This window comes from Mustela lutreola, chromosome 1 (genome assembly GCF_030435805.1).
Source record: "Mustela lutreola isolate mMusLut2 chromosome 1, mMusLut2.pri, whole genome shotgun sequence".
NCBI lineage: Eukaryota > Metazoa > Chordata > Mammalia > Carnivora > Mustelidae > Mustela > Mustela lutreola.
In genome coordinates this window covers 19454189-19471740 of record NC_081290.1, presented here as the reverse complement: position 1 = coordinate 19471740, position 17552 = coordinate 19454189, and positions in this window count along the sequence as shown.

The following is a 17552-nucleotide window of genomic DNA, read 5'->3' as shown; positions in this document are numbered from 1 at the left end:
GTTTGTAAAACACATTTTAGACAGGCAAATTCTCTTTATATTGAAATATATGTTATATAAAATACATAAATAGTACACTTAAAGAATTTCAAGTAATTATAAAACAGTGGGAACCATAAAGTAGTTTATATATTTAGAATACTAAAATACTGGAATAAAATGCAAATCTTTTTTATCCTTGATAACTGGATATAACATAAACAGGAAAGATAATCTTTTAAATTTTTCTACATCAGAAGAAACACATCTTCGGAATTATTTTTCTTTAAATTCTTTTAAAACTATATATAAATAAATATTAAGTAACTATTTATTGAGGGCATAAATTGTGGCAGAATATAAATTATGAAATGGAAAAACAGAGTTTAGTTATGCATAGGTTTTTCCATTGATGATTTCATGATTTTTTTTTTTCCTTTTTGTGGGTGGGGTGTTTTCTTTTTTAATTGATGTACAGTTGACATCAAATATCCTATTAATTTCAGGAGTAGTTATTCAGTATTTGTATACATTATGAAATGACCCTCACAATAAGTCTAGTGACCATCTGTCACCGTACAAAGTTATTATGATATTATTGAATACGTTAGCTATGCTGTACATTGCATCCCAATGACTTACTCACTTCCAGCCTGGAAGTTTATTCCCCTTAATCCTCTCCACCTATCTTGCCTTCTCAGGCTTCTCTTGAAGTGTAATCCACACTTGCAAAAGAAATGTCACTGGGGATTAGGATGTCTACGTGGCTCTGTTGGTTAAATGTCTGACTCTTGATTTCTCCTTGGGTCATGATCTCAGGGTCCTGAGATGAGCCCCACATTAGAGTCTGTGCTCAGCCAGAGTCTGCATGTCCCTCTCCCTCTGCTCTTCTCCCCTTGCTCAAGTGTGTGTATGCACATGCACGTGTGCTCTCTCTCAGAAAATAAATAAATCTTAAACAAACACAAAAAGAAATGTTAACTGAGAAATATTTTCAGAAATGAAGACTCTTTGTACTAAAATGTCCTAATAGAAGAAAATAAATGGCATTGCAAATGAAGACGTTGGAGGAAAAAAGTTTTCAGTGTTAGGACATGATAAATATGCATTTCACTTACTCTATGCACGTATATTTCTATGTGTCTCATATATTCAACCACAAATATTTATTGAGTACTTATATTATTAGCATTTGGTAGAGTAATGGCACAGAATTGTGTCTAAGAGATACATAGTCTGCCTTCATGGAACATACTTTCTAGTGGAGCCCCTATGCATGAATACATAAACATAAATGCAATGGTTTCTCCTAAAGAAGAGATAAAATAGCTAGGTCCCCCATATCCAACAAGGTAGTTTGCCAGTTTGATTTTTTTTTAATTTTTAATTTTTTATAAACATATATTTTTATCCCCAGGGGTACAGGTCTGTGAATCACCAGGTTTACACACTTCACAGCACTCACCAAAGCACATACCCTCCCCAATGTCCATAATCCCACCCCCCTTCTCCCAACCCCCTCCCCCCAGCAACCCTCAGTTTGTTTTGTGAGATTAAGAGTCACTTATGGTTTGTCTCCCTCCCAATCCCATCTTGTGCCAGTTTGATTTTTATATATTAAATTGAGAAGTGAAGGATAATAGGACCAATATGTCCACTTAAAAAATATATATATTTTTTTTTTTTCAGTCTGGTTTACATGGCAGAATTCTCTTAAAATGATTCCTCAATTCTTCTGAGTTGTTAGCACCTAAAATCAGAAATTTGTTTCTCTGACTCTAGACAATCATTACAGAGAAATATCCCTGGAGTAGACATGCCTTGTTTAACAAGGATTCTTTTGGGAAAACTTGTTAATCACTCAGACCTAAACTTTTCACTCACTCATTTTTCTTGATTTTAACTCCAGCCATGCTGAGGTTAAATGAATGTAAAAACTCAAGATTCATTGTGTATTCTTTCATTTAATAATTTTAAATGCTGGGCATGGAGAAAGAAGCAGATCATATATCTCAAGAGGATAGTTTCTTTGTTTTGTTTTAGATTTCACTTATTTGTCAGAGAGAGAGAGAGAGAGAGAGCACACAAGCAGGAAGAGCAGCACACAGAGGGAAGAGCAGGCTCCCTGGGAGTCCAATCTGGGACTCGATCCCAGGACCCCGGAATCATGACCTGAGCCAAAGGTAGATGCTTTATCAACTCCATTGGTTTGATTCTGGTTTGGTTTTAAATGAAGACGCTGGCTATTTCTTTTGTTGGGTTGAAAACATTTTGTAGTTTCTTGGAATTAGAAGAGGAGGACAAAATTAAAGGAAAATCACTGAGCTGAGATGCAATACTATGCAATCAGTAGTTGGGTTTATTTTCAGAAGATAGGGGCACTAACTGACAATTTAATTAGTGCCACAATAGTCCATGTTGTCTCTTATTATTCTGTTTTTCCACTTGATTCAAAATGTTTTAGCTTAACTGATGATAATATTGGACAGTCCGTAGTACAGAATACAGTGTTGTTGTATTATAGGGCATCCAACTTTGCTTTGGGGTTCAGATATCTTCTGAGCGCGCTAAAGATGAGACTGCATAGGATAAATAGGCATTTGAAGGGAAGCTAAGGGGTGGGACATTGGAAAGAAGAGAAGGAACATGTGAGGTACACAGAATCTTTTTGAATTTCCAGCTTTATTGAGATATTATTGACTAAAAACTTTTGTAAGTTTAATGTGTGCATGATAATTTGATAGACATGTATAGTGCAAAATGACTACCACAATGGGGTAAGTTATCACCTCTATCCTCTCATACCATTACTATATTTTGGTAGTGAAAATATTAAGATCTATTCTCTTTCAAGTATCTAATATATTATTGTTAGTTACAGTTACCATGTTGTGTATTAGATCTCCAGAACTTATTTCTCTTATAGCTGTAAGTTTGTACAGGCTGACCAAGATCTTTCCATTTCCCACTCCCCACATTCACTGGTGATAATCATTCTGCTCTCTAGTCATATAAATTTTTCTTTTCTTAGATTATAGGAGTGAGAACTTACAGTTTTTGTATCTTTTTTAAGATTTTATTTATTTATTTGACAGAGAGAGATCACAAGTAGGCAGAGAGGCAGGCAGAGAGAAAGAAGGAGAGGAGGAAGCAGGCTCCCCGCCGAGCAGAGAGCCCGATGCGGGACTCGATCCCAAGACCCCCGAGATCATGACCCGAGCCGAAGGCAGCGGCTCAACCCACTGAGCCACCCAGGCGCCCCCAGTTTTTGTATTTTTTTATCTAATTTGTTTCACTTAGCATAATGCCCTCCCAGTTTGTCTGTGTTGTTGCAAAAAGCAGGATTTCCTACTTATTTGTGACTGAATAATATCCATATTTTCTTTATCTATCTATCATATTTTATCTGTCATATTTTCTTTATCTATCTTTATATATATGTATATATACATATATATAATATTTTCTTTATCCATAGCTATCTATCATATTTTCTTTTTTATCATATATCTATCATATTTTCTTTCTCTGAATCTTGACATGAGGCAACAGGTATAGTCAAAGGTCAGATAATTTACTACTTAATATTTGATGTGAAGAATATTGAAGTGTTCTTAAAGCAATAGGAAGTTATTACAGGGTCTTAAGCAATTGAAACTGAAGGAAGGAAATGTTGGAAAATAGAATAGAAAAAAATTAGACATTTTTCTATGTTGTGATGCAAAATTGACTTTTCCACTTTTAATTTCCATGATTTGTCAAGCTGATTCTGCAGAAGGGATGACTACTAAAAGTTTCTTTCTAATTAGGTATAAAAGCACTTTAGAGAGGTAGCAGTCATTTCTTAGTTCCCTGCCATTCATTGAGTCTGTTGTGGAGAAGAAGAATGTGATTATTTGTTGCTTTTCTTATTCTTGTCTATACAACTGTGGGAAGTACAATATCACTGGGGTCACATGATGTTCAATCAACACACCATTCTCTTATTTCAAAAGGAACACTCCATTCTACCATGGCAGTCCATATGTGCAACCAAGCTCCTCATAAATGCAAGTTTGAGTAAGATACATCACAGGGTAGAAAGTGTAAATAAATTGTCACAATTTTTACAAAATTTTAAATTAGTAAAATTACAAATTCTGTTTCCCCATACATGCTATTAAATGTTCAAAAAAACCCTGGAAATCTTAAAAAGAAATCTATATTTGGTGCACTAAAGAATACTTTATTTTTTTTTAATTTTGCTATTTCTCAAATATCTTAAAAGAAAAAGAATTTGTGATACTTAAGCATTCTAAAATGCCGGTGCATTATGATACATTAATACAGGTTTCTATACTCATAAACTTGTCTATAAATAAATATATTCATATTTAAATTATGTTTCCTTTGAAAGACAGTTAAAACCAATGTTTAAATTAATATGAGCAATTGTTTCTTAAAGCAAGCCAGCTATTTTATAGCCATTAATTTGTATTCCCCTTTGTTTCTTCTACTTGTACTTTGGAGGAAAACTAAATCCCTTTACTCTATCTTTAGAGATTTAATTCACTGATATTTGTTGCTTATAAGCTATGAGTAAATAAGAAGGAAATAAAACCAAAGTCACAAAATTTATTATTATCAATTAAATAATTTTGACAGTATACTGCTTAATCTCTAACCTATGTTTTTATTATTATATCCACATTAACATGAGGGTTTAACAGAACCTAATCAAAATGTCTCCTTATCAACAAAACAAATTATCTTAAAATTTTTTTGCAAAAATGAATCCCTCAAAATCGGTATTCTCTCTCTCTCCACAATGGCATATCTTTTTTGATTTGTTTCTCAGGTGTAATCTGTAGACATAATATAATAACACTTTATCAACTCCCTTAGAAATCTTAAATTTTAATACTCCTTATTTTCCTAAAAAGAAAATGCATTGAATAATTGAAACAATACAGTGGTTATTAGTGCTAGTCACAAAATATTGATTGCTTTCCACCTTTTTGATATGGATAGGCTTTAAATTTGAGCTTTCTTGCAAATAGTGGTGACAGGAGATTAGCTGGAGGAAGGGACATGTATGGTTTCCAATTAGAAGTTTTAATCGCAGAGTACCCACCCCAATATGTATTTTCTATGGTTTTGATAACTAACAATGTTCAAGTGTCTACCAGCTTGAATCCAGCAGTGAGGACATTACAGAAATAGAAGATATAATTCAGTCTATCCTGGCAAGAAATAAGTCTTTGTGAATTTAAACCAGTGAAATTGTGTATTTGTCTTTCACTAGAGCATAATCTATAGTAACTGATATGTATATGTAAAATAAATATATATGTGTACAAAATAAACAGTGAACCTTTTTTTTTTGTTAAATTATTTTGTAATTGAGATAAATCTATCGTAAATGCCTTCAGTAGAAAAAGTTAGTGTCCACAATGGCAATAAAACTTGTGTTGCTGCCTCTTTATACACTATATTATTCACTAGACACAGTTTTTCTCTCCCGTGCCAACTTTTTACAGATGCAAGTCTGGAGATAAAAAACATGAATTTCAACAGGGAGAGAAATAATGAGTCCCCATGGGTAAGTTACCTTTGAGATTTCCAGGAGATAAACATTTGCACATCATGACCTTAAACATGTCTCAGAGAGAAAAAATGACTTTCACCATTGCAAAGCAGTTCTGTTTACCAAGTCAGATCTGTCAGGCAGTGCACCTAGACCTCATGAAAAGTGACATCAAAGTAACCAATATATAAAAAAAAAAAAAAAAAAGTAAGCAATATAGGCAACAGAATCCAAATAACACTATGCACTTGTTGGTGTAACTATACTTATTCTGTAAGGTAACTTATCCAAGATAACAATTAAAACATATTCATTTGAGCTGAAATTTAAAGACATTTAAGGCTATAGAGATAGTATTCTAGATTATACTTAATTAATTTGATTTAATTTATTAAGTGTCTAATAAACTTTGTTAAAATATTAAGTATTAACACAATGTTTGAAGAAGTTTCTATGGATCTACCATACATTATTTTCATTCCACTGCTAGATAGTGCTGTTTATTGTTTATTGGTTTTTATTGTTAGGTTATGACCAGAATGTAACATGCAAGTGTAGGAAGACATTTTCTGTTTTGCTTTCAGTGTTCTTCCTGATTATTTCATTCAATAAATGCTTTCCTCAGGTCCTATGCAAAATTAATTAATTTTGGATCATACTATCCATATGATTCATTACCTTCAAATAATTTCAATATCTACTCTGCCATCCACTTATTTCCATGGTGATAACTCTAGACCTTGTCATTACCAATTACTGCCACTTTTTTTAAAAATTTTTTTTAATTTCTTTTCAGCGTAACAGTGTTCATTGTTTTTGCACCACACCCAGTGATCCATGCAATACATGCCCTCCCCAATACCCACCACCTGGTGCCCCCAACCTCCCACCCCCACCCCTTCAAAACCCTCAGGTTGTTTTTCAGTGTCCACAGTCTCTCATGGTTCACCTCCCCTTCCAATTTCCCTCAACTCCCTTCTCCTCTCCATCTCCCCATGTCCTCCATGCTATTTGTTATGCTCCACAAATAAGTGAAACCATATGATAATTGGCTCTCTTCGCTTGACTTATTTCACTCAGCATAATCTCTTCCTGTCCCGTCCATGTTGCTACAAAAGTTGGGTATTCATCCTTTCTGATGGAGGCATAATACTCCATAGTGTATATGGACCACATCTTCCTTATCCATTCATCTGTTGAAGGGCATTTTGGTTCTTTCCACAGTTTGGCGACTGTGGCCATTGCTGCTATAAACATTGGGGTACAGATGGTCCTTCTTTTCACGACATCTGTATCTTTGGGGTAAATACCCAGGAGTGCAGTTTTGCTGCCACCTTTTGATCATCTTGATGGCCTTACTTTACTGATGATCTAGTTTAAATTTTATGGTCAATTCTCATAATCATTACCTCTCATAAAACATTGATCCCTCTTTCATTGGCCCTTACATGCATCTAAAATCTATAACTTCGTTTAAATACAATGATCTACCCACTTTGAGCCTAAACCTATGCAGATAAATCTCACAGAAGGAAAACAGCAATCACACTAATTGACGTCCTTTTAAAAGTCATAACAGCCAGCCTCCAGAGGGCTGTAAAGCTGTTTAGAAACCACACAAAGTATCTCCAACCAACCCATTTCCCCATTGTCTTCAAACATTCTTCTATACTTGTCCCCCCATTCTTAATGACCTTTATTACTTCACAGAGAAAACTGAAGTAATTCTAAAAACCCTCATAGACTCCCATCACCACATAACGACTCTTTTTTACTCCCATGGACGCTTCCCTTCTGTTAACAGAACTATCAATGCTCATTTCTCGAGCCAATTTCTTAGCACTTCATTAGGTAACATCTCCTGTCATCTATTCACCTCTCAATTCCCAACTCTATATTGAAAAATTATCATTATCATATTTCCCCATTCTAAAAGGAAGAGGAGGAGGAGGGGGATGAGAGAAAGGAAAAGAAGAAAAAGGGAGATAGGAAAAATACTTCTGACTAAATTTACTCTTCCAGGTTCCAATTTATCTACTCCTTTTAGCAGAAAATACCCAGCAATGTCTATATTTACATTTTCTCTAAAACCTATTGCGGTCAGGCTTCTTGTCCTTATCATTCAGCCAAATTGATCTTGTCAGTTTCATCAATGACCTCCAAATTGCTAAATCCAATACCAATTTTCAACTTTAATTTTACTTGGCCTATTAAATAACATTTGACACAGATAATAATATCTTTTCCAGATTAGCACTCTTTGTTTCCTCCTTGTTTTACTGGTTGATCCTTGACAGAGTCCATTGTTGATTCTTGCCTATCTCCCAATCTTTTAATAACGGAGTGCTCCAGGACTCAATTTTTGATTCTTTTTTATTCTCTGTTGAGATTTAGTGTTCTGGTTATCTTATTTTTCTATAGGCAATGACTTTTATATTTGCTTCTCCAGCACTGTCCTCTCTCATGAACTCCAGGGACATATTCAACTACTTATAAATATATGTGTATACATATCTTATTAATATATCGAGCTTAACTTGTACAAACTCAACTTCTGATCTTTTCTGCCAAGTCTATTTTGTCTTCATTCTTATTCATCTCAATGCGAAGGAACTCTTAGTTTTACATTTTTCAGACCAATAATGATGGAGTCAACCTTGATTCTTTCTCTCACACCTCAAAATATTCTAAGGAAATCTGTTGTTATAATTTCAAAATATATCTCAAATGAGATTATTCTTACTTGCACTGCTATCCATTCTAAACAATCTACTATCAACTTCTTCCTGAATTATTATAACAACAAGCAAACTACTTTACCTTTGCCCCATTTAAGACTATGCTTAACACTGTAGCCATTTTAATCCTTAATACTACTCCTTTGCTAAAAAACCTCCAAAACCTCCACATGTTTCTCAGAGTAAAATCCAAACTCCCTAAAATGGCCTTTATGTCCTAAATAGGGGAACATGGGTGGCTCAATTGGTTAAGTCTCTGCCTTCAGTTCAGGTCATGATCCCAGGGTCCTGGGATGGAGTCCCATGTCAGGCTCTCTGCTTAACAGAGAGTCTGTTTCTCTTCTCCCTCTGCCCATGTGCTCTCTCTCCCTCTCAAATAAATAAATAAATAAAAATCTTTTAGAAATATATCCTAAATAATCTGCTGTTTTCTCCACTTCTCTGATATATATCCTACAAATCCGTCATTTATGCTGAAAATTTTGTTTTCTTTTGTTCTGTTTTGTTTTCTGGGAAACACAGATTTAAGTGCATGCCAGAGAGGGAGTGCGTATATGATCTGCTGCCAATAAAACTCTGGGGACTAATTCTCCACGGAGTTCCCTTTGTTGGAAACATTTCATTATGTAATGTTCATTATATTTCATTATATATTGTTATAATTTGTTGGTAAGGGAAATAAGTGAGTCCTACATGACTCCATTGGAAGACAATTCTAGAAGTTTGCTCCTGGTTTCTTCTAGACTTTTCTCTGCACCTTTTTGCCTTGCTTATTGTACTTTGTATCCTTTCACTGTAATACATTATAGCCATGAGTCCAACTATATGCTGAGTCCTGTGACTCCCACTAATAAATTATTGAATGTGGAAGTAGTCTTGGAGAGTTCTCATATATATAGCATGCCACTTATAAGTATTTTTCCATTATTTATCTCTTCCAATTATAATGTAAGTTTCAATGGTTGGTTTTTTTTTAAATCAGTTTTGTTCCTTGTATATTCCATGTCAAAAAATATCCAAATTATATTCTGCATCTCATTTTTTTCTTCTGAACTATAGGCTCATGCAATAAACTATGTAAAATTAATATATGAAAAGTTACATTTCACCTTGCTATCTTCCCCAAACACAATGTCAACAAGTGGCAACATTCTGGATCTTAATAGAAAGTCCAAAAATACTTAACCTATACTGAATAGTTCAGCGAGACTAATATATTCTCCCTCTGTTGCATCTCTTGATTTTTTCCATTCCCCTCCATTTCAACTTCATTTAGAAAATAAGTTGATTTAAACATAGGTATACAGGCTTTAAACTTATTACCAATTACAGTTATTGGCAACATGGGGGGTGGTAAGTCGATAAGGTAGGGTGGTAGGTAAGAGAATTGAAAAATCTTTGAGGAGAAGAGAGAACAGAGGATAGTATATCGGAAGAGTCACTTCCAATAACAGTAAAATAATTCAGTTTTTAAAAGTAAGAGTAGGAATAAAGGATAGTTACTCATAGTTAATAGTTATCTGTGATAAAGGGTTTGGTGGTTTGTATATTTTGGTGCTATGAAAGTCAAAACTCCTTTATGGACTAGGAAATGTGAAATGAAGAAGAATGATCTAGAAGCAATGATGAGGAGAAAGGGAGAGATCCAAGCCAGGAGGCATAAAACATTACAGGGGAGAAATACAGCAAAACAAAACAAACAAAACAACAAACAATTTAGAGGAATATAGTCCTGGAGGAAAGCTTGGTTTCAGTTATAGCAAAAAAGTGAACACAACATATATTATAAAAGTTGAAGATATGAGAAATCTCTGATGCTTAATCAAAAGTTCCAGAGAGTTTAGTTGCAAGTTTTCTTGGCAAAAACAAGGAAATGACAATTATTTTATATTTGTTCCAGATTTCTATTTATTTATACTCTACTTATATCTTACAAATTCAATTTTTTAATAATTTCCTATTTGACTTATGGGTTTTTTGTTTGTTTGTTTGTTTGTTTTACTTTCAGCATGTTAGGCCTTACCTATTTTAATTTAATGATAAATGTGTTTAAAATAATGACTATAAACATAATCCTTTTTTTTCTCTTTAATAGAAATACATACAAACCAATGAAATTTCTATTTCTAAGTAAAGTTGTAGAATCCTTTCAAACCATTACTTATTTTGTTGTGTTTTATGTCATTATTGACTGTATCTCATATTACAGTGTGAACCAAGAGAGCCATAACCATATCTACACCTGTAGTGTCGTATTGCCAGTCCTTAGCACAGTACCTCACATGGAAAGGTGCTTTAGGAAAATGAGCGGAATGAATGACTGATTCTATATACTTTGGAAATTTTAATCTCTTTGAAATGTTTTATTGGGGTGTTGCTATGAATCTGTATTCAGAGATGCTGGCAAAAATTGCTAGAAATCTTTCTGAGGTGCCAGCAATATCTGCTGATGTGCTAACTCGGCCTCTTGCACATCACTGGTAAGAAACACATTCACTGACAAGGAGGCTGCAGATACCAAGGAGGGAGTGCTGAGGGCTCCAGGAATGCTGTGGGAATGACACAAAAATGACACAAAACACTCAGCTCAGAAAAAGAAGCCCCTTCTGCCTACTGTTTCCCTCCAGCGCCCTCTACTGATAAGGCTTAACGCTGTGCTGGATGGGAAAGGCTAGATATTAATTAACAGGGCCCAGACCCAGCATCACAAACCAAGGCAAGGGAGGGTAGACTTAGAGCTGAAAGGTGACACGTTGATAACTGACCCACGTGTTTAGATTCCATCTTGACTAAGAGTACTTGTAACAAGAAACAAATATCCTCCCTGCATTCAGATATGGAAAGAAAATAGTTTCTTTATCACTCATCCTCATGAAGCAAAAGCTGCTGAGTAGCAGAAAACAAACACACAAAAAAACCACACACTGTATTTTAGTTTAATCCTCTACATTTATTACAGTGTTATAATTTAAACATTTATTTTAGATATATATTTAGTATAGTTATACTACATGCTCAGTCTCTTAGATTTCCTCTCATTCCTAAAATTCCACTCAGAGATGGCTTTAAAGATGTGAGACCTGAGACCTGAGGTTTATACGGCCTCTTAGTGATGAGGTGAAAAGAATCCTTCGAGCTACACAGCATCCTCTGGACCATCTGTATGTCTCAGTGAGAAAGTACATGGTGTTCTCTATTACCTTTACTGGATAGTTTGAGAAGTAAGACTGGTTCTATCTGCATTTTGAGCTTTGTTATTTATTATCATTATCATAATCTGTATGTAGGCTATCCTTCTTCTGGCTCACTACCTCAGTAAGTGTTAGGTGTTGTCTTTCACATCCTGTTACTATTAAGTATAAGAATTTCTGTGGGTGATCAATTACAGAGGTTGTGATGATCACCAATTCAATTTTATGTATCTACATGTGCTGCCATTTTACGATCCCACCAACAACTGGTTTATTTCTAGCTTTCTTGGGAGATATAGAGACTGCTAATAGCTGGCCTAGAAATGCATGACACTATTTAGTTCTTCAGGGACCACCTCATAATTAAAAGGTATTTCTAAAAACTATGCATCTTGATGTTTACCTACAAAGTTTGGGGATGGCAGAGATAAAATCTGTTTCTTCCTACTCACCCTTTTATTCTCTGTTGTCCTTCAGAAGCAAAACAACATGAAGTGAAGCTTTGTATTTTTTTTTTTTAATCATATCTCACTTCTTCCCTACTCTGACTTCATGGTTAAGCTTTATTGTATAGTACAAGAGATCAGCTTACTGACAAGTGAGCCAAAACAGAATTATTCCAGAAAAAGTATTTCATTAATATACAAAATGTACTTACTGCAAATATATATGATGATGATTTAATATTCTACATAGATAAAAGTTGTTTTCAAATCAGTAAGAGAAAAATACTCAATGGGGAAAAATAGTTTGACAGGAATAGTGTATATTCAACAGAATAAATATAAATGCTTAATATTCACGATAGGCCAAATAAAAACATAGAACAAATGCCATTTAAAATGTATATGTATATATGTATCAACATATTTGTTTATCAAATCCACAAAGATAAATGAATAATGGTAATCCATATTTGCAATAATATAACATACATAATTGGCTTGAACACCTGGGTTAGAAGAAGTCACTGAAAGACGACATTGCAAGGCCCAACACACCATGACAGACAATCAATTAAAAAATATATATATTACCATCAGAAAAACCTAATGGAAAAAAAAAAAAAAACACCTTATGGATCTTGAGAAACAAAAAATATCCTTAACACTTGGGAGTAAATAGAAACTCTGAATTACACTGACTTGTGTGGGCATGTCTGAACATATTTTAGCTAAATCATAGATAAATTTCTTACATTTATCATCAAGTTTTTATAGGAAAAAATAAAAGCTAAAAATATGTACTCTCTCAGTGATTAAGAAATGACTTTAAGATGCTGCAGGCTAACAGGAATGAATGGTATGAAGACAGAATTCTGTAGGTTATGAAGCCTCTGTTAGTTTAACTACTTAGACACCTTCCCAATAACTACAAAGGAGCTCTTAATCTATATCAATTTACTTTATCATTTAAGCAATATATTAATTACAACCTATTTAATAGAAGGCATATATATACATATATATATATACACACACACACACACTATAGTACAAGCTAAATTAGTACAACAAAAATTCTTAAAATATAAGAGCTTAATTTGCTTGGATAGTAGAGGAACATTTCTTTCACACATAATAGTTCAGAAATGAGTTATCTAGAGTTAGTGGGACATGTCAACCATCCTCCATGTATGACTTCCACTGTTGCTCTGTAATCCATCTTTTCCCAGCCAGTAACAAGGAAAAAAAATAAGTAAAGGACCTGTGTCGTGCTTTTTAAGAAAATGACTTACTTTGCACCTTTTGCTTACCTCCACAATATTTTCTTTCAAACTGAAAGGACAGACAGTTTCTTGCAACCACACACAGGTGCAAGGGACTCTGAGGTTGTGTTCTTCAGCTGCGTAGCCACACTCAACTAAAACTCAGGAATTTACCTACAAAACAGGAGAAAAATATCACATTTTTACCCTATTAAATGCTCAAGTGCTCTGTATTAATGTAGCTGTTTGTTCATGTACTTACAAAAGTGGATGTGTAATGTTCTAGTTTCCATTGTCTTCATCTTGACTGAACCATGTTCTCTCCTTTGTGATTGTAATGTTGTTGTATGTTGTACCTCAAATAGAACTTTTTAGGGTTGATGGTCCCTTTCTTCCTGGAGCTTGATTTGAAAAAAAATTTATCAGAAAAACAACAACCAAAAAACACTATTAAAATCACCTTACCGGGGCACCTGGGTGGCTCAGTGGAGTGAGCCGCTGCCTTCGGCTCAGGTCATGATCTCAGTGTCTGGGATCGAGCCCCGCATCAGGCGCTCTGCTCAGCACATACCCTCCCCAATGTCCATAATCTCACCCCCTCTGTCTCTGCCTGCCTCTCTGCCTACTTGTGATCTCTCTCTCTGTCAAATAAAATAAAAATTAAATCTTTAAAAAAAAAATCACCTTACCAACAACCAAACAATTTATGAGTTACTTCAGACCATTATGATGCAGCCTAGCCTAGCACTCAGGCATATATCAAATCTATTAAATATGACTTAGAATTACTTAAAATTTTCTGATAGATACACAGTCCATGCTCACTTGGTATATTTTTATACTTTTTTTTTTCAACCCATGACAATTTGGTTTCTGTCCTTTATACTCCTAATCATTAAACCTGAAGTAAACTCAGCAAACAGACATGAGAATGGAAACTTCAGACATAAAACTTGAATGACAGTCATATTATCATGCAGACAACAAAGTAGGAAATATAGTAAAAAGAGAGATAAAACATGTGCACGAGTGTTCACATATTGCCTGTAAGTTTATCTGTAGATAAGAAAAGACATCAATTTAAGTGTATGGCAATAAAAAGTAAATAAAAAGGAAGATTAAAGTAGCAGTTCAAAGAAACAGAGCTGTATGGATATTAAACATATGGTGAGTGATTTTATGACACCCTCTGGGTACCATTAAAACACCCACAAGTAATCTGATTACTTGTCCCATCTGGAATCCACAAAGCTTCAGGTTAGTTGCTGTGTACCTAACTGCATGCCCTCAAAATAATTGGTGTTGTCTTAATTTTTTTCTTATTAGCATTCTCCATCACTGCCAAAAATGACATGGAAAGAGTATCCAAAGTGCATAACTAAATATGGCAAAAGAGTCTCATTTGTTATTTTTATTTTATCTTATTCAGTCTCTTTTCATTAAAAGTTTTGAAGAGTAAAAAACATTTTTATTTCATCTTGCCTCATGTAGTGCCTTTGGTTTAGAAGTTTTGCCAATTTGAAACACATCATAGTCTGTCCCAATTCATATGCATGTGTGTATGTGTAAATGATTGCTATATGTACCACTTACAGCAAGTCAAGCAATTCTAATGCCCTTTAAATCAGTAGGTAGAAACTTATTTATATGACTTGCTTTTGTGTACTACTACACCTTCCCTAAAATTTGTCTATGTTTTAGACATTTTTTAGCAGTTCCAATTTGAAAACCACTTGTCAAAATATATTTCAATAATTTTTTAATGCTTTCAAATACATTATTATCTTAAAATTTATCCTCAAAGACTGTTTATTTAATGGGACATAAAGAAGGCTAGGAATGTACAAAAATTAACTATTTCAACTTTATATATGGTAATACAAACTAAATAAATAATCCTTTGGTAACATTTTCCTCTTTTCTCTCTTTTACTGTTTTCTTTGCTTCTGACTTGTTTTTTAAGGTAGTGAAATGATCAATGACATCTAGACATTTTTTCACAGTGACTTGTAAGTCAATATTCAGTCTCTAGCAGGTCAGGGAAGGCTAGTAAGTCCAAAGATAGTAACTTTAACAACAGCAATTTTCAAAACGAACTTGCTGGGAATTACTTGAGCTATGAAGAAGACCAAATATTTATATAATTTTATTCTAAATTCTCATTTCCCATCTGAAATGCACTTAGGCTTATTTTCTTATTTAATACCCATGGATATGACTATTTTTAATTGTGGTTTCAAAATTTTCTCAGTTTAATAAAATTATCTTTATTTTCCTACACCTTTCATGTTAATTTTAACTCATTTTTCCATAAGTCATTTAACGGTCATGATTTCCCTTTTCAAAGTTTTCATTAGAACTCTCATATTCAAAACAAATTCTCTTAACTTCCAATTTAAAAAAAAAAAAGGAATGGAAAGGAGGAAATGAAAAAATATCTAACACCAATAGAATTGAATAAGTCAGACAACATAAGGAGAGAATATGGGACAAAACCAGATGAAACTAGATTAAATTAAAATATTCTAATTTTTACAAAGTCTCATCTCTGTATCAGAATATGGGTAGCAACGTATTTCTATGTGAATAGTTTTTGGAGGTTGGAAAGGATGGCAAATAAAATTTCACTTTCCTCTTATACTACCGTGATCCATTCAAATACATGCAGAGGTATAACTACATATGAACTAAGTGGGAAATGGGAAAGAGTTAATATATGTGAGACAGACCCACTGGAATGCAATAGGTAAATTCTTGGGAGGCGACATATGACTGTAAACATAAAGCCTGAAATGGGATCAGAGAAGGAAGGATATTGAATCATCACCATAGTGGAAAATGAATAATCAACAACACACCTCTGCTATTATTACCAACAAGGAGTCTGGTTTAATCTTTCCTACTTCTAGAGGAGTTATCAAAATATAACAAAAATGGAGCCTAGGGAAATATACTGTGGAACAAGGTAAATGGAACTGCATTTAATTTTCTTTTGGAAATCCAATTTTGCAATTATTCTCTCAGGTTTTAAATTTAAAGGTAACTTTAAACATTACCCACCTCTTTATGAGTATTGTTCACTTCATTTTAAAATGCATTTTCCTAGGTTTACACACTGAGTCATCAAGAATTGCTTAGGAATAAAATTGTTCTATTTTTCTCTAACTTTGATATGAAAAGAATGATCCCATCATTAATTTTTAAAGATATGTTCCTTAATTTTTAAGTGACTTATTTTAATACATAATGGATTTTATGTGCATATATTTGCCTATATACATATACATGATTTATATTAATATAGCCTAAGATATATATAAAATAACTATATGTAATGACATTTCCTGTTCACAGGATTTCAGAAAGACATAAGTATTTTTTAATTAAAATATGAATCACTAAGAAAATTTTCGGCATTATAAGGTAATGTGTATATAATTAAATTGTATACGTGTAGACATTTTTTCTATTTTTTGTATTTGTATATATTTTAAGTGTTGTAACCACTATAGAATATCTCCTAAACATCAGTGACAACCGACTTGTTCTCTTAATTCCTCTACTATAAAGATAAGAATAATAAAATATTCACCTTTTTTTAGATTGCCTGTCAGTTAGGGGTGGTCAGGTACCATGGTTCTGCCCAACTGGGTATAAGCAGAAGTACTTGAGGATGATTTTTTTTTTTCCTCCTTCCTTTTAATAAAAAAGTCAAAATTAATGAAGTGATGGTTTGGAGCTTTGTAATTTCTTCTTTCCTGGACCATAGACATGAAGCCTAGAGATAAAGCAGCCATCTTGAAACAAATCACACCAGGAACTAAAGGGCAAAATGAGAGAAGGAGCAGGGGTCATTTACGACCTCACTGGACTGTTATAGGGACCCTGGCTTGCTTTGAGATCAATAAATCCATTATTGTTAAACTACAATATCATCATTTTCTGTTATTTCCAATGAAAGGAATACTAACTGATATAACCAGTTCATAAATTTTGGAAGTTTTCTTGATGATTTACATTTTAATAAAATATATCATTCCATGAATGCCTTCATGAAAGCCTATATATAGGAAATATATTTTAAAGAATAGTGACAATAAAATAGTACTTTCTGTTTTAATTTTTTTCTATTGTTCAAGTTTTTTGATAATAGCTGCATTGATTAAAATATTTACAAGTAGAAATCTTATTTTTAATATAACTATAATATTATTTTCACATAATAGCATCAATTTTACTTGAATAACCTGAAACATGTCTCCCTTCAAAATAAATCAATAAATTATTGAAATCAAGAAATCAGTACTGACATCAGCAAATATCTGTTGATTGTTTAATATGGTGCTAAAGTAGGCTTTACTGAGGAAATA